A 21,835-nucleotide genomic window follows, 5' to 3' on the forward strand; every position below is an offset into this window, starting at 1 on the left:
CTTATTTATGTGTCAATGTATTTATTTTATGTTGTAGATGGTTTAGATATTAAAAAATTTGAAAAAACAATGAATATTTTTGTACCAAACGATTATTTCCTGATTATTTCCGATTATTTCTCAATAATTACGATTTTTTCAGATTTTTTCCTCGTGCTGATATTATCCCGATAACGATTAATGCAACATTGGCAAAAAGAGTTGCTGCCCTGGTGCTAAGGGTTTCCCCCCACAGGGTCGTCGTCCAAGCTGATGGGCAGCTCTTGAGTAATGCCTTCCTGTGCAATTGGAGCCACCAGATGACTGGAGGAAGCACTGACTGCCTCCTTCTTGGCGCGAGGAGATCCTTTGACGTGCGAGCAGACACTTGTGGCAGCGCACTTCTTCAACATGGTGTAGTGGGGAGATTCCTTGGTTACAAAGTGACAATGGTGCACTGATTCAACATAGACCACAAACTTGTCCGTTAGCATGTCAATTTTGTCTTCCACAACCTTGGACATTTCTGCCTACTCCTGCATCGCAAGACTGAGGATCATTTTAAGTTGCCAGGAGAGGTCAATTGCGCGAGTATACAGATTCTCCCTTGCCTTGGTGAGACTCGGGTCGGGGATCCACTCAAATTCCGCTGCCACCTCTTCCGAGGACACCCCGCGCCTTAGGACCCTCGCTTGAGCTTCTAGGTTAGCAATCCTTTCCTGCGTCTCAGGGTTAACAACAATGGCATAGTTCAGGGCCACTCTCCTGGCGGATGATTTGACTCTGGTGGTGGGTGGAGTGCCCAAGTTGCTTTAGCAAGAGGGGTCATGGCCGCAACCTCTAACGCGCTGGGGAGCCAGGCTAGAACCATGCCTGGGCGCCATGAAAGGGGGAGAGGGGATCAATAGGCATACTACAAAAGGGGGCCGCGAGAAACAAGACACAGGAACAAGCAGGGTGATGGGGAGGAGCAGGGGGGAGGGGGTATACATAGGGGCAGGAGAGCATAGAGGGGCGGGATGTCCTGAGGTGGGGAATGAATGCGGGTTGTGGGAGGTACGAAAGGTTGGTGAGGGAGGCTGTACCAGAGAGGGATGATGGGATGGATAGACGACGCCCAGGAGGGGACGCAAAGCTTCTATTTGCGCTCGTAGCAAGGCTGACATTGGGATTGCAGCTCGGGGTAGATTTCCTTTAGTACTACCTATGGCTGAGCAACTGCTTTCATTATTATTGAGACTGGAGATCTCAAAGCAGTTGGAACCCGTTATTCTGTTTGTCCTTTTCATTGATGGTCTCGCATTGCTGACGCAGCATATCGTTCTCCAGGTCAGTCCAAGCAAGCGATTGTAGACGATGGTTGCCCATCGTACCCTCATTTGCTAGCCTGTTAGCAAGGCCATTCCCTTTACGCCTGACAACTTGGAAATGAAGCCCGCTGACCTTCTCTATGTGGCCCTTTATCCGTTGGAGGATTCTGTTTAGGCACTAGTTGTCCAACATCCGTGCAAATTCCATGCCTTGTTGTAATTTGCGGCTGGCTTGAGTTGCCAACATTGAGTCCCCTTCGATGATCAGAGGCCAAAAGTTGTGGAGTTTGGCTATGGCCAGCCCGTGTTCCAGGGCTTGTAATTCCGCTGCATTGTTGGTAGTGTTGCCAAGATTGCTCGCATAGATCCATATGATTTCCCCTTGAGAGTTCCAGAAAACACCTCCGAAGCTTGCTCTGCCCGGGTTTCCTTTCGCTGCCCCGTCATAGTTTAATTTGAGAGTACCTGACTTCGGGGGAGACTAGTGGTTTGTAGTTCCCTGATTACCCGGAATCCTTGAGGCCATGGAGTAATGGGTGAGATGAAGATCCATAAGGGTTAGAATACGTTGTTCCGAACAACTAGGAGGATCGTTGGGGCTCTCAAGAGTGGAAGAAGCCACAATTTCCCTGATAGTCTGCTTGACTAGGGACAAAACAACCTCTTCCGGATTATGGATTCCCCTGAAGATTCTCGCATTCCTCTCCTTCCACAAAGCCCAGCAAATGATACCTGGTATAAGATTCCAGGCTCTATTCACCAAGGGATTAGGGGAAAAGGAGGATCTCCAATTCTCAATGGTATTGAGGATGGAGGAGATATCCCTATCCGAAACTTTGAAAACTAAATAGACCCAGTTCCACAAATTGTTAGCGAAGGGGCAATCGTTCAGTAAATGGTTAGCTGTTTCTTCACTTTGCTCACGAAGATTGCATCTGGAGGGGCTGGTGAACCTCTCCCATAGAGTTTTCCATTTTCGCTCCGGTTGACATTGGTTGTGGAGCGCAATGTTGTTGTAAGCCTCCTTTAGGTTTGAAGTGCCTGATCGGATTCTTCCCCCATCTGATCTTATCCTCATCAGTATCAAATTGAAATTGTCTTTCCTGGAGTTCGATCGAGATCTTCTACCACTCCAGAAGGTTAGGTGCGGGTCCCAATCTTTTTCATCCAACCATTCCCTCCAATTGTCCTTGCCATTGCTAGGCTTCAAGTAGTGCCTGACCCTGTTCTTGCCCTTGTTTTGCATGTTTATCCAGATCTGTCTAAATTGATCTTTGTTTGAATCCGACCTTTGTTGCCAGGCATCTTCCCAAACGAGAGCTTTATTCTCGTTGCCAACCTCCCAAAAACTGTGACTACGTATGAGTGCTCTTTTGTCCCAACCCTAGTTCCAAATGGCATAGCCCTTGATGGTAGGGACATATTTTGCTTTCCAAATGATGCCCCAGAGGGACTTTGGGTTTGGAATCCATCTCCACCACGTTTTGGCTCCAAGGGTTTTCCCTAAGAGCTCAAGGTCCCTCAAACCGAGACCTCCTGCTTTTTTAGGTTTGCACAACTTGTCCCAAACCACCTGTAATGACCCATCTAAATTAATTAACTAATATAAAGATCTAAAACTTTAAAACTGATATAAACTTCATATTTAAAATAAATATGAATTAAACCTTATAAATTTAAAACTTTATAAAATATATGAATTAAACTTTATAAAGTTAAAACTTTATAAAATATATAGAATTAAACTTTATAATATAAATTTAAAACTTTATAAAATATATAGAATTTAAACTTCATAAAATTTCACGTTATAATAAAAATAGACCTAACCTTCATAATGTAAATAATAATTCAGACCTTATATAAAAGGACGTAAATTGCATAGAGTCGGAAAATGCATGCGGAGGTGTGGCAGAAGGAGGAAGAGCGGTGGCCGCAAGGGGAGCGGCCACCGCCAAGCCCGCAAATTATAAAACCGCAGGGCTGAGCCAGGCACAGGGGGGGCGATGGAACAGTGAAACTTCAGAGGAGGAATTCAGTGTGAGAGATTTGCTATTAGAAGAGCTTGAATCCGTCTGAGGTTCTGGGCACGGGGGACAGTGGGCTTCTGTGAGAAGCTTGCTGGATTGAGCAGCCAGCCTCTGCTCAATCAGGCTGGGTGGAATTGGTCTCCCTGGTAATTGGAGCTCAACATCAGCAGTATCGACAACTTCACGGGATCAGCTAGCAGTTCAGGTAAGTGCAAATTATATTTTCATGCTTCCGGTTTTCCAGTTTATGGTCATTACACATGGTATCAGAGCTGCGTTCAAACCCTTCGGGACCTCACAGGCCCTACACAGCTAGAATTTCGTCTCCCTGATTCTGCGACTCCCTGAGGGATTGTGGTCTCTGCTGCTAAAGAGATTTCCCTTTGGATGTTTTGCATCGATTGAAACTGTGAGGGTTCAAATGTTCCCCTGTTTATTTCCTACGTACCGGCCGAGAGCATACCAAGTACTCTGCTGTACCCCTACCATAAATGGATATCAAGCTGACATATATCGAAATAATTTAAACTTGAACCCGTTATGGAATCGGGGAATCTTGTGCCAAAATAACACTGAACGATAAATTTATCCATTCAAATTTCATGTTCCATCACTAATTTCGCTCTTCAGCTTCGCCAAGAATGTCTCGTTGTCGTCAACTTCTCTGCTGTCTGAGAAAGCTTAATCAATCGGACAACACCGCTGCAGTCCTTGGCCCCATTCCAAGCGTACTAATTACTTTGGAACTCTGATAAATTATCCCCATATGCCCAAGTTAGCAGAAGCTTCAGAAGGGAAATCGCAGACCGTGTTTCTACGGTGCCCATCATTAGACGGCCGATCACAGTATGGCTTGGCAGCTTGAAGGACATGAGAGATAGTGGTGATGCTTTCATTCGTAGCCTCGTTCATTCTTATTACAATAGATTTTCGGGTTTCAGACGATATTCGAGGTATGTTTCTGAAATTTCTGTCTTAACATTTGTGGGTCGTTGGCCTGAACCTCATTCGGCAAAATTTAATGGGCATTACAGGGTACATGCTACGTTTGATTCGTGGGACCGACAAACCCCAAATCCACAGTGTTGTCGTAAAGCCCATTTTAATATCGTGCTTTCAAAATTGACTAATTCATATATATATGCATGGCGCTATGGCCATCGAGGTTTGTACCTAGGTCATTATTGTGATCATACGCCATCTGAATCACTAGACCATAGCATAATGGACAAAAATAAATTAATCTCATTTGCTATATCCGTAACTTCGGGAAAAGGATTTGGCTTGAAATTCTCTTTCATTATTTCAAACATTAATTTTGAAACCCTGTAGCGCTGAAGTCTTCAAATGTTATCTTTGATCGCTGTCTTTCTTTTTTTTCCGGGGCATGGAATTATGATGCTTTATTAGATAGTTTTCTCAAACCGTATGCAAATTTTAATCATACCTTGCCTACCAGGTTGATGATCAGCCCGATTCTCTTTTCTCTGCCATTTTACATCCTTTTGTTTTGAATAACGATATCCATTTCCTTATCTGTTATGTATATCCAGTATTTGTACTTCAAGAACGTTTCATTTATATTATATTCAGTATTTTACTATTTTATTCCTTGTACATAAACAAAATCTAGAATCTTCTTTTGTGTTTATATCTCGACATGGAAACCTAATTTCTTAACCTTGGTATTGCAGTCCACGTTATAGAAGTATCATGACATTTGTGGAAACCTAACTTATTAGCCTTAGCTATTATAGTCACATGTTTTGTTTGCAATGCATTTATTATTCAAGTATTATCAAATCCATGACTTTCTTGATCTAAAATCAAGGTCAAAGGTCCTGTATTATCAAATTTTCTATTTACGCGCCTGCATAAAATATGCCTGTATTTAGGCATCAACTGATGTAAAACATTTTTGAATGTAATAATTTTGTTCGTATAAATATATTCAGTATGGATTAGCTTCATCCTGTCACATGTTTCTGTTCAAACGTTTGTGTTTTTAAATTTATTATTACAATCAAATAACGTTGGCATCCCATTACAGTGTAGTTGATGTTATTTTATTATGTTTGATCTGTGTTTATGCTGATATATATATATATATATATATGTTACTGACTTTCGGAGCTTATGTTAAAGTTTTGTTGTATTGACATTCTATATATTTTGCAAAATAATGTTGATATGCACAACGATTGTTAAAAAGGTTTTATACGAAAGTTATAAGTGAAGCAGTTTTCAAGGATTATACTGGTTAAGTATTGATGATAAGACTGTCTATTTAAGAATATTGTTGTCTTGAATTTTAAGAAAGTAAAATAACCTGGAGAGTTGGCTCAGTTGAGGTTGCTTGGGACTTTCTGTATTTACTATATGTTTTGTCGGATGAAATTCTCTATATAGAAATTGTTTGGTACTTTTATATTATCCTAATGTCACTTTCCGTACTGCATTCAGAGATTGAAGCTCTAGGTAGTTTTGGTCTGTTGGCATGTTCTGAACTTGAAATTGGCCTGAGTTCTGTTTCTTTAACTTCTTTACTATGATGTGATCTTTGCGGGCTCCGCATCATCATTCCAGCCCGAGGTAGAATGTCTAGGTCCTTTTCTTTCAAGTGCTGACTATACATAGACTGATAATATTCGAGTGGGAATGAGCAAAAATCAAGGCAGTTAGCATATTAGGATCAAGAGGGCAAAGAAGAGTGACTATCTGAAGATTCACTGTATTTATCATGCGTCTCATGTCACGGGAATGAGTCTGTCTCCTCGTTCAGTGACTGAGAATCTTAAAAAAAAAAAAAAAAGCATCTCATGCAAAACAAGATGACAAACATAAATTCCAAGCCCGGTTTTAAATTTTTTTAGACATGGCATTAACAATTTTCATCATTCTTGCTATACTTATCAGTAAACATGACTGAATGTGCTAAACAATACCAAATTAACGTTTCCACATGAAAATGATGAGAGAAGGGCAGTCCCCCTATTACCTTTTTGGACTGTTGGTGAATAATTTTTGCGTTGGAGGTGACAATAGATTTCTCAGTCCTGTAGTGTGCTTATTCCGAACTATTAGTTTGTTCTATTTTTTTTTGTATCTAAATTCAAGAAGTTTATGTTTTCCTTTTTTCTTGTCTATTGCTATTTATTTGGTGAGTTTGTATCATCAATGTGTTTCATTATTTGCAATCAATATTGTCTTCGTCAAGGAGTTAATCTCGTCCATATTATCATCATCAGGAAGTCCATATCATCAAGGAATTCACAGCATCAAGGAGTCCATATCATTATCGACCTTGTCCACATCATTCAAAATACAAGATACTTATCTTTTGAGCTCCTTCTTAATCTTTAGATTTCTTGCATCCAACAGTTATAGGGATTTTTTTTTTACTGCTGTTAGAAGGCATGACTTCATCAAATTCCACAAAAATCATATGATAACAGAAATTATTGTTAAAACCAGAAATATTTCATCAAGAAACAAGATCAGATATCTTAAATTCATTAGCATAGGTACCGTTATTCATTTTCTGGAAATATTCTCCCTTAAAGCAGAAAATCTCTGCCCGGTGCTGACTTGGAAAATTTTCCAGATTGGTACTATTAATTAAATTGATCCCAGTTCTTAATTCCCCTCTCATTTCTAAATCAATTTTTGCTTGTCCTCTTATTTTCACAAATCTTTCGTGCTTGATCTCCCGTGTGAAATAACCAGCATTTTGTTCAGCTCAGTGACACATCATAAAGACCTTGCTTGCGGGCCAAACGAGCAAGCTTGTTAATGCTCCTTGCCTTGTCACCATATCCAAGTTGAAGAATCTGGGTGTTTTGTATTTGAAAAAAAAATAAATCTTTAAATGAATTCATTACAGTATTATTCATGTGATTCCTCCATACTTCTGCATTATTCATATTAGGATCGAATACCCTGCATTAGGACAAGGAGGTCGCGAGACCACCCTCCTTGACCTCGGTACCAGTAAGATCCGCCTAGCGGATAAAAATAGCAAAACTATACCCGTTTACAAATGTGAAGTTGCAAAAGAAAATTGTGTGTTAAAATTCGGTTATCCACCTCAAATTTTTATAGAAATTTTATTATGTGTTCAGGGACCATTACAATGGTAAAGACTTATGAGCGACGACGACGTGACAAGGCAGCATCATCACCATTAATGCCGCCACCGTCGCCATCATCATCCCCATCGGCACCACCATCAACATCAATCGCCCGAGCGCCAGAGTTGACTGTGATAATGAACTCTTTGGAAGCCTTATTGGAGACATTAAAGGAATCAACTAAGGCTAAAACCAAAGAGGAATTTCACCATGTAGCCACCAGTTCAGTAGAACCAAATAATTATGAGCCCAGAAGACCAAAAGAAGACATTTCCAGGGAGCTTCAGAAAATTAGACTCCCAGAATTCTCAGGAGGTCGAGCAGGTGAACGCGCTGAAGCATGGTTAGAAGGAATGAACAGATGCTTTAGGTTAAGAGAATATTCTTCTTCGGCAAAAACAAAAATTGCCGTGTTTCAATTAAAGGAGAGTGCCTTAATTTGGTGGGGAAATCTGGAGAAGCAGCTGCACCTTACATCGGATAATGTCCCTTGGGAACTGTTTGAGGAAAGGTTCCGCGCAAAGTATTTACCTCCATACTTTCAACAACAGCAAGCGAGAGCCTTTCATACATTAATTCAGGGAAATAAAACGGTGGAAGAGTACGAGATTAGGTTTATGGAGCTTGTAAAATACATTCACTACTTAGATTCTGATGAACGTCAAGCTGAACGCTTCATATTTGGATTAAATCCTCGCATTAGAGCCTTGGTAAGCATGTGGAAACCGTCATCAGTAGCTGAGGCGGTTGAGTGTGGTCATTATGCAGAAGAGCACCTTGGAATCAGAAAAGAAATAGGGTTAGCAGAACCTTTACAATCAGGATTTCCTGGAAAGACTCCTCGAAGATTTATCAACGGAGGTAGCTCAAGGCCACCTTACGATAACAGGTCTACCTCTAGAAATATTGTAACAAGAGCTCCCATGGCAGTGAACACTATAGCCTCGGAATCATCAAACGCTAGGTCATGGTCATCTCACGGGACTGCTAGCAGAGGTAGAAATTCGAGAGAAATCGGCATGAGAGGACGAAGCTCGTTCTCTAGAAATTCACGTCCTGAGTCAAGAGGATCAATGCCGCTAAATTGTTGGGGATGTGGGGGACCGCATTTTCAATGGGATTTCCCCGAAGCTTCGTCGAATATGTCATATAGGACTGGAGAGGGACCAATATCAAACAATCAAGATAATCATAGAATTCATGCAGTATTTAGCAACGACCGAGCAGCGCATCAACCCACTATAGCGGGATCTTCAGGTATGGAACAAGGGAATCGTAACGGTCGAACCATTACGTATACTGGGACGTAGGGTTCGAAAGCTGAGGAACCGCCTGGTGGACCAAGTTAGGGTCCATTGGGACAAGTATAGTCCTGGATCAGCAGCTTGGGAAAATACAGAGGACATATGTCAAAGTTACCCTAATCTATGTCACTTTTGAAGAACTTTAAACTATGTTTAGTATATATTTACTTCACTACAATCAGAAACTCAGAAACTTTTTGAATGATTATGGGTAAACGTGAAATTTTGTGGCATAATACATGTTTAATTCCTGCTGGTACATGGATACCAAAACAATATATATGGTTCATTTTACTAAATTATAGTTGTCGAAGTAAAGTTAATACAGTTGAATGATTTTACTTCTGATTGAAATTAAGATATTATAGATCTGATTTATTTATACATGTCAATATGATCAATGGGATAGAAATCAGGAAGTGAATACATTCTGGATGAAAGTCAAAAGACATGCATGGGATATGGAAAAATATGTTGTACTGTAGTATCATGAATGAATTAATAAGGGAATAATATGTGAGTTATTTTGGATATGCTGATGCACATTTTACGGATGCATGGATAAGTGTATGATTGCAGGTAATAGACAGTTACCGGGATGACCACGTGATGACAGAACCTCAGAACAATTCAAGCTCCAAGTGATTCTATGATAGGGTGTTAACCCTAGGTTCTACTGGGAGGGGTGGAGGTGTTGCCCACCGTTTATCCTCCGAACCCTGGAGTCATGGGAGGACTGTGTGAATCACGCTCCCCTAGACGTGTGATGATGACTGCCAGATGCCTACTGGGAATCAGGTCGGTATAATCGACGCTGTCACCTTAGAGTTTATGAATGGTTAGGTCAATAAAACTGACGCCATGGCATACTCCAGTAGAGGATGGATAGGATGGGAGCGGAAGAGATTAGGAAGGATAGGATGATTCTAGAATAGCTTGGGAACCTGGGTAGGGTAAGATTTATCCATTAAGGTCATAAACCTAAAACTCTAATTTTATAGTCTCTTGATATTAAAACAAAATTTTAACATATAAGAAAGGGGTACTGATTACTATCATAAGTAATAAGATAACATAAGAAACTCTAACTTCGGGACGAAGTTTTCTGAAGGGGGAGTGTATGTAATGACCCATCTAAATTAATTAACTAATATAAAGATCTAAAACTTTAAAACTGATATAAACTTCATATTTAAAATAAATATGAATTAAACCTTATAAATTTAAAACTTTATAAAATATATGAATTAAACTTTATAAAATATATAGAATCAAACTTTATAATATAAATTTAAAACTTTATAAAAATATATAGAATTTAAACTTCATAAAATTTCACGTTATAATAAAAATAGACCTAACCTTCATAATGTAAATAATAATTCAGACCTTATATAAAAGGACGTAAATTGCAGAGAGTCGGAAAATGCATGCGGAGGCGTGGCGGAAGGAGGAAGAGCGGTGGCCGCAAGGGGAGGGCGGCCACCGCCAAGCCCGCAAATTATAAAACCGCAGGGCTGAGCCAGGCACAGGGGGGGCGATGGAACAGTGAAACTTCAGAGGAGGAATTCAGTGTGAGAGATTTGCTATTAGAAGAGCTTGAATCCGTCTGAGGTTCTGGGCACGGGGGACAGTGGGCTTCTGTGAGAAGCTTGCTGGATTGAGCAGCCAGCTTCTGCTCAATTAGGCTGGGTGGAATTGGTCTCCCTGGTAATTGGAGCTCAACATCAGCAGTATCGACAACTTCACGGGATCAGCTAGCAGTTCAGGTAAGTGCAAATTATATTTTCATGCTTCCGGTTTTCCAGTTTATGGTCATTACACCACCAATGCCCACTTTTTCTTTTTTTCTAAGCCCCTCCAAAAGAAATTTATTTGGAGGTTTCTAAGAATGTTGGAGATGGATTTGGGGACTGTAAGGGCAGAGTACAAGTATTGGGGAATGGCTTGCAGCACAGACTTGACTAAAACCAAACGACTTGCCAAATTGAGAGATCTGAAGGTCTAATTAGCTAGTCTTTTTTCCATTTTGGTGATAAGATCTTCCCATATTGAATGAGCCAGGGGCTTATGAGTAAGAGGGACTCCTAAGTATTTGGAAGGGAGGTTGCATCTCTGAAATTCCATGATTCTAGCAATGTTCCTTTGGATAGCTAGAGGGGTGTTGAAGAAAAACAATTTGGATTTCTCCTAGTTTATGGAGGTGCCAGAAGCTTTAGAAAAACCGGAGAGGATGGCTTTGAAGGATAAGGCTTCTTTGATAGTGGGGAGGCCCATTAACAAGGTATCATCAACAAATTGTTGATGTGTGGAGGGAGGAGCAAAGGCATAAAGCTTGAGGCCAGATAGGGCATTGTTGGAAGAGGTGACCATGATGGATCTGCTAAGGCCCTTGACCATGATGACAAAAAGGAAGGGAGAAATAGGATCCCTCTATTTGATACATCTGGAAGGGCAGAAGGGTTGAGATGGTGAGCCATTTAGGATAATCGAGAAAAAAGCCCCAGAAACCACTGCCATTATCCATTTAATGTAGTCCTTGTGAAAACCAAAAGCTGCTAAGACACCTTTCATATACTCCCAATTGATTTTATCGAATGATTTGGACATGTCCAATTGCATCAACATTCCAAGCTTTCTCTGAACTTTAAGGGAATGAATCAATTCATGGGAGATGCTATCCAGGATTTACCTTCCTTCCACATAACTTGATTGGTGTGGGGAAATCAATAGAGGCAGGATGGTTTTTATTCTATTGGCCAAGACTTTTGAGATGATCTTGTAGATGACGTTGCAGAGGGCAATAGAGCGAAATTTATCCGAGAGTCAGCGCCTTCATCCTTGGGAATTAAGGCTAGAAAAGTGGCATTTAGGGCTTTTAGAACAGATTTTTGTATTCTAGACTCCTCCAATAAGGCGTGAACCTCTTTTTTTATCAGGGGCCAACAGGCTTTATAGAAGTCTATGGTGAAACTATCCAGACCCGACGCTTTACCATTAGACATAGTCATTACTACTTCCTCCAACTCTTGCATTGAGACTCTTCTCAAGAGCATTTTATTGTGATCTTCGGTGAGGATAACCCGAGTGTTGTTGGTTATTTCCTGAATAGCCCTTGCCCCATCTGTTCTAGGCTCAGCTAGGAGATTGTTGAAGAACTGATTTAGTTCGATTGCCATGTCCTCATGAGAGTGGATAAGGTCTCCCTCTCTAATTTTTAGGCCCAGTATTATATTGTGTCTTCTGTGTTGTATCATCGAACGGTGAAAGAAAGATGAATTTCTTTCTCCGCACTGAAGCTAGTTAATGCAGGATTTCTGATTCCAAAGCTTCTCTTCTTGAGAGACCCTTTCCTCCCAACTTTTTTGAAGATTAAGCTCTTCCTGCTTCCTTTGTTCATTGATGCCCTCGCTAATGATTTGCTGCTGGAGGATTTCCATTCTAAGTTCCAGGCTCCTTTTGTCAGTGGTGATGTTGCCAAAAGTCTCCTTGTTCCAGAGTTTGATCTCATTTTTGATGAATTTCAGTTTCTGTTGGAATTTCTACATCTTGTTTCCGGTTTGGGGCATCGGTGTGGTCCACCATTCTTTCATTTTTTTCCATGAAATTAGGTTGCTCCAACCAAAAGGCTTCAAATTTGAAGGGTCTATTCTTCGGGCTAGAGGAAATGTGAACCTGCAAGGATATTGGCCAATGGTCGGATCCTGATTGAGGAAGAATTCTGGCCTTCGTTTCCCAGGAGGTGAGATAAATATCTTATGAAAGAAGGAAATGGTCAAGCCTGGAAGCAATTTTCCAATCTCCCCCTCGTCTGTTATTCCAAGTGAAGATTCCATTGTTCGTAGGGATGTCAATTAGACTAAGGCCCTCGATGGTGGACTGGAAGGCTTCAGAGTCCTTATCTAGTTTTCTGATGCCTCCTTTCTTTTCCTGGAGGTTTAGCACCATGTTAAAGTCACCCGCAACAGTACGCTGGTGGATAGAATCAAGGAGCTGACTAATGCTTTGCAACATCTTGATTCTTTCAATCGCTCTGTGTGGAGCATAGATGTTGGTGACGCAGATACTATCGTTCGTGCCAATGATTTTCAAAACAGTTGTGATGGAGTATTTCGTGGTCGCTGAGGAGGTTAGGTTATACTGAGAGATTTTCCACAGAGTCATGATTCCCCTTGCTGATCTAGTGCAAGAGTTTGCTATATAGCTGTAATGCTTGAAACAATTTTTTGGAGGAGGGTGAGGTTAGCCATGTCAAGTTTGGTTTCTTGGATTAATAGGATATCTGGTTTGTCAGTTATGAGTATGTTTTTCAAGACTCCATTCTTTCCAAGACCATTGAGTCCTCTAATATTCCAAGAGATGCAATTCATTGATAAAGAGTGGGAATTAGGGCTAGGGCCTTTACCTTTCCTTCGTTAATGAGTCTGGCCCCGAGTTCTTGAAGAAGCTGACTGGTTGTTTTTCTTTCTCTTTTCTTGCTTGGGCCGTTTGGGTTGTATTTTCTTGCTGCCATATTTTCCAGAACGCTGTTGACTGCGCTGTTTCCAGGTGGTGTTTGACTTGTGCTTTGTTTTAATTCCTCTTGTAGGAGGTAGGCTCCTTTGATTTTTTGGATTTGGTCTTCTGGAATCACAACAAGACTGTTTTTCTTCCATTCCTCTATGACCAATATGAGGTCGACTCCTTCCAATGCCTCTTCTATTGTGTTTTCCTCCGGGGTAGAGTCCACCAGAACTTGTTCCATTTCTATGTCTTCTTGTATATTCTCATCTTCAGTATTGTTGTGTTCCAAGTATTGATCCTCTTGCCTCTGGTTTGCTGCGTTTTGTGTATCTTCTTTGGCCTCCTTGTCATTTGAGCTGTTTGAGAGGGGTTGTTCTTGCATTTTGTTCAGAGCTTCAAATTTATTTAGGCTGGCTGCCTGGTGCTGCTCTTTCTTTTTGTGTGTCTTCTTGCTGTTTTTGTTCCTTGTGCTTACTCTGGTGAAACCCTATTCATCCTTTTTCTTGTGAACCTGCTCATTGCTTTGAGGAGCTTTATTTTGTGGACAGTCCCTAAAGAGGTGTCCATGCTCATGGCATTTTCTATAGTGGAATGGGATGTGTTCGTAATCAATGCTCTGGAGCCAGACCTCATCCCTGAATATCAATTTTATGGCCTCCAGAAGGGCTCCTGAGACGTCGATGTAAACGCATATTCTGGCATATGAAACATAATGTCCGTTTCGTGTGCCCTCAGACATTTTTATATATTCTCCTAGTTGGTCTCCAATGCCTTTGAGGACTGATGGAGCACAGTAATCAGTTGGCAGAGAGTAGAGGCGAACCCAGACTGGGACCCTAGTGAAGTCCTCTTTCTCTGGAGTGAAGTTTTCTTTCCAGAATCTCATATAAAGTCCTGTAGAGTTGAAGAAGTAGGGGCCTCCCTCAAATATCCTATCTTTGTCTTCCAAGAGATCAAAGATGATTGTAAAAAACCCTTTTAAGCCTAGTTGTAGTTTGATTTCTCCCTTTGGTTTCCATTTGTATTGAATCCACTAGTTTAGTGCTTTCTCTATGGGCCAGATGCCCATGAATTTACATATTACTGCGTGTTCTTGCATATAGTCTCTATAAACTGCTACCCCGGGTTTTGTATTTCCAACTCCGAGATTTTTTTGGCGTTTGGGTTGCAATTGCTTCTTAGTTTTGTTCTTGCCTTTTGGGAAGCGAATTAGGAGTTGTGGTTGACGAAGGACGGTGGAGAGACGTAAGGATTGAAACAAAGTAGGGATAGTGGCTTCGCAGCTGCAGGACGAACAATTTAGTGGACGCTTTGTGTGGCGAAGGTGGCTACAATGGATGGTGGATTGTGGCAGACTTACACACAGGGATCGATGGTCAATAAGGAGCGGTGCCACGGGGAGCAACTCACAGGCTGTTAGCGGTGACTTCTCTGGTATGTTGAGGCTTGATTAGGAATGGCAAAATTTGTGGTGTGTTGGGGCCAGGAGTGCGGTTTCTATGGATGACAGAGAAAGCATATGAATCGGGTGGCTGCGTGGTGGTGGATGAACAACGGAACAATGGATGAAGAGTCGAAGGGTAGCGAGGGGCAATAGTTGCAATGGTGTTTGGCAGTGGCTAACAAAAATCCTGGCGCTAGAGTGTACTTGAGGGGCAACCTTTTGTTGGTAGTCGTCAAAGGTTGTGGAAAACAACAGTCGTCACAGGTTGTGGCTATTTGTGGATAATTGCGTTCTATGGTTGTGCTCGATAGTGGTGGTGGAGGGGTATAGGTTTGCACGATTGACTGGCTGTTGTGGTGGCGACATCCTGTGGTCCACACATAATGTTATTTTAGTTTTATTTTTATTTTTTGTTATATGATTTTCTTTGATTTTTATTTTTTTTAATATATATATATATATTTTAAATATGTACCTCTTTTTAATATAATTGTTTTTTTATTTTTTTTCTTCCTTAAAAATGGCCAAGGGCCTCTCACGAACTCAGCAACGGAGAAACTCCAAAAGTTTTGTAGCAAAATGCTTCAACGACAACAAAGTTGACGAATTTCAATGGTCAAAGACCTGGACTGGAGAATGAAGCTCTTGTGCAGCGGTTGAGCGGTCGGAGGATCGAACTACTATGATACCAGTGGAACGAACAAAGTTCGTTCTTCACGTTAAATACTCCAGAAGACTTGGAATATGTAAATCTCCATTGAGATACAAGAATATATATTAGAAAGTATGAATAAGATTGATGATGCAATTGAGAGTAGGGTCTTGTATATATAGCCAGGAAGTACCCTTTCACAAAGAGTCATGTCTGTAGAGAAATGCCTCTTTGTTTAACTAATTATTATTTAATTACATATTATTATGATTATTTTTTAATATCTATATTTATTATTTTTACATAAATTATGTTCATAACAAGGAACAATCATGGGACTTGAGTTACTCCTTTCGTCAACTTATTTTTACCACCTTTCTTGTGCACCTTTTTCATGAGTGATTTTCCTTTTTTACATATATAGCTTGGATTACAAGGTTTCATTGACTTATCATTGACCACTTAAAGGTGAGGTGTTTCATTACTCATTGGGGTTGGGAATCGGGATATTCAAAGTTCCTTTCATTTAGATAGTTCACACATTAGCCAAGAACTAGGTGAGGGCTAATGAGGGGGGTAGAGGTTAGGCTAAGCTTTTGTCCACATTTTTATTTCTCCCTGCCAATCTTTTGCATTTTAACATTATAGTTCATGCTTTTTCTTTTCATTCTATTTCATCAACCTCTTACGGCAATGTTTCCATGTCCCTACTTATGAATGAGGAAAACAGGGAACCGATACTGGTGATAGATAGTAATCAACCCAAAGATGGGATATGGATATATGGGAAAGATGGAAGGTGTTAAGTATGGATTACCATGGATAGACAACATCAATTAGAGCCTCCAATTTGTGCGCCTCCTAGATAATGGAAGAAAGGCCTCAAGGAAGGTCACACTGGAATAGGGGCAAGTGATAACACCAACATGAAGCAAGGGAACACATGTACTGTCAAAAGTGGTCTATCTGTATCATCCAATTCAACCTGTAACCCATACTAGAATGCCTTCAAACGTTAAATGAGAGCACTTCAATATAAAAATGGTTAATGTATCTCATATTTGATGACCCACCTTCATCGGATGAGCAAGCTAGATGAAGAAAGCACTGACTGGAGCATAGATGAGAGGCATTTGAGGCTAGCTATCAGTGGATCCTGATAGGGCTGTTGTCTGGTTGGTTGACACAATAGGAGAAACAATTTCTCCCAAGGGTTATTTACATGTGTTGGTAACAGGCCCAAACAACAAACAAGTTTGAAGTTTGAACTGACTGGTCTTGGTCTGGTTCTACCCATTTTGACAACTATGGTGAATACACAAAGTACATCAAGGTGAACAAATCAATGGGCCAAAGGAGGTTCAACATATTGTCCTCTCTCTGAATTTCAATAGAGGCCACGACTAGATAGAAAATGACAGTTTTGGCCGGATCATGATCTGCCAATCTTTCTTTAAATGTTGTAGTCTCTCCTGAAGGAAAAGGGGAAGATTCCTCTTGAACTTATGGCGTTCCATGTTCCGTTGCCATACTGTCTGATCATCTAGTTGTCACCCAAAATGACCCCTCTTCAGTGAACAGGGTTGAAAAAAAGTATGTCATACTCATAGGCAACCTGTTCCAAAAAAATAATCTCACGGCTATGCACTTCTAGAACACATGCTCAATAGTCTCTGATTTGTGACAAATCACAAAACCATCTGTTAGATAACAAGGGTTTGACTGAGAACCAATCATGCAAGCACCCTGGTCTTAGAGGACTAGTTGGCTTTCTATATATCTTAATGTTTCCTAGCCCATTTGGCTTCAACATCTTGTATGGTACATATTTTATTAAGATGTGCTACAATTGGGGGCTTTGATTTGATTTTATCATATAGTTCCTTACTCCTGCTAGCCATAAAAGGCTTCTCATAGATGCTCTTCATATCCATCTAAATTGGTCACTGGGCATCCGCTAGAATTTGAAATAACCTTATAAAGTAATATGAAAAGCATGTTTGTCAAATTCAACAACCTATACCATCCTGATTCCTGTCATCTCTATATCCACAAGTCCCACTAGGAAAGTGCCATTATTGTGGAAAACCTGGTCACTGTGAGAAGGATTGCAGGAGAAAAAATTTGGAAAACTTTCAACCCACTTTTTTGTGAATGTTTCTGCTTTCAATCTGCAACATCTGACATTCTTTGTTTGTCTCTGCCTTGCCATTCACTTAGTAGGTGTGATTTCTGATATGTGGCATCTCCTGTGATTTCTTTATCTCATGCTCTACTTTCACAAACTCATCTCTGCTCTGCAAAAGTGGTTTAGAGAGGTCTTTGTGTGAAACTTCTGGGAGAATAAATGTATGCAAAAAATGCTACGATATATTTTGATATTTCATGTTCACTTTTTAAAATAATATTTATGGACAGAGAAGAACAGCACTTATAGATGGAAAATATTGCATGATTGTCTTTTTAGAACTTCCCTTATTTATAATATAGTTTTTTTAACATTCTGCATGATGCTTTTACTACCAAGTCGTATGATTGATTGCTCCAGTGTCTGTGTTTTTTCCTTCTGCAGGTACAGATACAGGAGCAAGTGTCAGAGCCCCTGCTGCATTCTGTGGTATTCTAGGGTTCCGTCCTTCCCATGGGGCTGTTTCCACCATTGGTGTTGTGCCAATGGCTGAGAGTTTTGATACTGTTGGTATGAAATTAGATAAAATAGCCAAGATTTTCCTTGCATCATATTCTTGGCTTTTTTATTTTTATTTTTGTGTTAGAGATTATTATATTGTACTTTAAATGGTTGCATATAAAGAGGACCTTTAGTTCTTTTTATCTTCCAAATGAGTATCTGTCTGAATCAGGGTGTATAATTACTTTTTCATATTTCTGTATATACTTTAAATTGCATACAACAACAAATTTCAATTAAGTGATGAAATATTTGCAAGCGTGCTAATACATTCATAGAATTTATGTAGGTTATTTGTGTGAGACCCAAATATTCTTGGCTTTGTTTTGTGTTAGATATTATTACATTGTACTTAAAATTTTCACATATAAAGAGTACCTTTAGTTCATCTTACCCTCCAAATGAGTATTTGTTTGAATCAGGGTGTGTGGTTATTTTTTCATATGTCTGTATGTACTTTAAAATATATGCAACAGAAAATTTCAATTGAGTGAAGAAATATTTGCAAGCATGCTACTACATTGTAACGAACAAAGTTCGTTTACTCAGAGGAATGCTCTGTTGAGAATTCAGTAGGGAAGTGAATATGTTAATTCTCTTTAACTTGATAACTGTTTGTGTTACCTTTTTCCTTATTAGCTTTGTTCTTTATTGTGTATGGTTATTTTTTCATCTGTCTGTATGTACTTTAAATTGTATGCAACAGCAAATTTCAATTGAGTGAAGAAATATTTGCAAGCATGCTAATACTTTGTAACGAACAAAGTTCGTTTACTCAGAGGAATGCTCTGTTGAGAATTCAGTAGGGCAGTGAATATGTTAATTCTCCTTAACTTGATAACTGTTTGTGTTACATTTTTCCTTATTAGCTTTGTTCTTTATTATTATAGTGTGAGATACATCAAACACTACCAAAACAATAAGAATAGTGACATAGTGTATAGGCTGCAAGCTAGGGCCAAAACCCCTCCTCTTGAGGGGAAAATCTTTGAATCTCTTCTCTTCTTATAGATCCTTCAATTGACAAATACCGTGACCTAATGAATTAGACAAATACCCTCCAAGATCAAGATCAACTCGGCCTCCTGCTGCATGAACTTCGACCTCCTACTGCAGATCTGAAATTCTGTCTTCCGGCAACTGTTGCTGCTCCTCTAGAAGACTTCGATCCTCTTCATATGGCCTTCTCTTCCCTTCACTTGCCTTTCCTTGTGACTTAGGGCTAGTGAGATACCCTAAGTGACCTTTGCTTGATTTCCTTTCTCTCTTTCCTCTAAGATTGAACCAAAGATAGCCCCAATGCAGAAACCCTAGCTTCGACTTGTACGTGTGAGAGAGAGACTTTATCCAAGCACTTCTACTTCCTTTTTTTTCTTCGTCCTTCTCCTTTGGCTTCCTTTGCTTTCCTCTTCTTCGCATAGAATGAGATGAGTGTGTCTAATGGAGGACGAGTTCCTCTTTATATATCGGCTTCTTCAAGGGTAGACGTGGCTTTTCATGTAGGCTGACTTTGACAACTTCTAGGCTGACTTGATCTTGGAGGTATTTCGACACTTCAAAGACAAACAAATTTTTCTTTACAAGATACAATGTGCCCATAGGGTCTTCAATATATGAAAATGCCTCTTAAACCTAGGACAAACCCTAGAAGCATTCAGTGGGTGCTTTACCTATAAAATAAAAGAACTTGAGCATGAAACCCATGCTTCATTAAAGTAATTTCTTTTCATTTTATAATTTACAAGAATACGTTTCATACTTATGAAGACCAAACCTAGTTACACATTTTTCAACACACCCTCTTAATTAGGGAGGTATTCATAAGAGGTACATGGTCATTCTCAATCTGAAAAGATCTCATAAAAAGAGTTGGATCGGTAACCCATTTGTATAATATCATAACAACTAGTATTGTCACATAGCAAGGCCTTGACTAACAACACTGTCTCTCCACAAGATCCGAGCACAATGCTGGCGAGGCCAATGATGTATAGACACCATAATCATTGTCTCTCAAGGTACATACTCCACCTTAGTGTTCACCAAGTATGACCTTCCATGGGACTATTCTTGTCTTGGGTAGCCAACCCTCAATGAATATCGGTCCTCCACGATTCCTCTTATTTTGGATGCGATATCTCATCCTCAAAGAGTATTGAATGCCAAATAATTACCCAATCCTCTATTCTATCTTCCTATTTGAAGACAAGAATAATGTGTCTATCTCTCCCTCTCAATTAGGGATGATACATCAACCAACCAAATCTTGTCTCTTAAGTATACAATCTTCTTGTTGGGAAGTGACTTTGTTAGTATGTCAGCTACCTACTCATCAATGGAGAGTTACTGTAGTTGCAACACACCATTTTGTACTAGCTCTTGTATGTAGTGATACTTGTAGTTTATATGCTTTGTCTTTCCATGAAACACTAGATCCTCAAACAAATGTATACAACTGGTATTATCACAAAGTATCACTATAGGGTTCATTGGTCCGTCAAACAAGTCGGATAACAACTTCCTCAACCATACTACTTCTTTGCTTACTTCACAGGCTGCAACATATTCAGCCTCAGCACCACTCAAGGCAATGGTGTCTTGCTTTCTGCTCATCCATGAGACCATGGAGGATCCTAAATTGAAACATCCTCCCGTAGTGCTTCTTCCATCTTGCTCACTGCCTCCTCAGTCAGAATCTGTATATCCAATTAGTTGGACATCATTCTTCTATCTTACTTTAGACAGTAGTGGATGGTTCCTTGCAGATATCTCAGAATGTGTTTTGCTATTACCCAATGATCATGCTTCGGCTCCACTTGGAATTGACTGAGAACATTTACTGCAAAACATATGTTTGGTCGAGTATTCACCAAGTACATCAATGAGCCAATAAGATGTCTATACTTGGAAGGATCCACTCAGCTAGATTTAGAACTCCTTATTTTCTTCAATTTTGTGACCATCGGAGTTGTCATAGGTTTGCAATCCATCATGTCAAACCTTTTCAGCATCTTGATCACATATTTTCATTGACCCAAATAGAATTCATCAAATCTTTGCCATACTTCTAGTCCTAAATAGTAATGCATCAACCCAAGATCCTTCAGATCAAATTCTGCTGCTAGTTGCTTCTTACATTCTTCAATTCGACCTTCTACACTTGTCAAGAGAAGATCATCTACATACAAAAGAATGATTACAGGTTCTCCATCTACAACCTTGATTTAAAGGTTCAGATCAGTAGAACTTTTTGTGAAGCCTATTATTTGTAGGTATGCATCCATTCTAGCATACCATGCCTTTGGTGCTTGCTTGAGGTCATATAATGCTTTCTTCAATCTGCAAACATATGCCTTCCTATCTTTAACTTCGAATCCCAAGGGTTGTTCTATATAGACTTCTTCATCTATTGTGCCATTCAGAAACGCAGTCTTGACATCCATTTGGTGGATGTTGCATCCCATCGAAGCTGCCACTAAGACTAATGATTGAATCGTTGTATATCTTGCTGTTGGAGAAAATGTCTCTTCATACTTCATAGTCGATGCCTTCAAGTTGAGAGAAGGCTTTAGCCACAATTATTGCTTTATACTTATCTATACTTCCATTTGCTGCATGTTTGAAACTTTGATCTTATAGATCCACTTGGAAGTAACCACAAATTTGTCGTCGGGCTAGGTATGATCTCTTAGACTCCATTCTTCATTATAGATTGATATTCTTCATTCATGGCATCCTTTCATTCTTGATTGTTTACAGCCTCTTCAAAAGTGGATGGTTATGATTTTATTAGT

General features: G+C 39.9%; 1 pseudogene across 1 annotated transcript in view; it reads left to right on the top strand.

Annotated features, from left to right (window-relative positions):
- LOC149236455 (outer envelope protein 64, chloroplastic-like) overlaps positions 1-21,835 on the top strand; it is a 348,403-nt pseudogene that overhangs the window by 111,551 nt on the left and 215,017 nt on the right. Inside the window, exon 4 of the transcript XR_016246219.1 lies at positions 17,925-18,050. The product of XR_016246219.1 is annotated as an outer envelope protein 64, chloroplastic-like (transcript). The remainder of the gene's footprint in view (positions 1-17,924; positions 18,051-21,835) is intronic.

The sequence above is a fragment of the Pinus tabuliformis genome, chromosome 8 (assembly GCF_031772625.1).
Source record: "Pinus tabuliformis cultivar Carrire ecotype Pingquan chromosome 8, CPIR1, whole genome shotgun sequence".
Taxonomy (NCBI): domain Eukaryota; kingdom Viridiplantae; phylum Streptophyta; class Pinopsida; order Pinales; family Pinaceae; genus Pinus; species Pinus tabuliformis.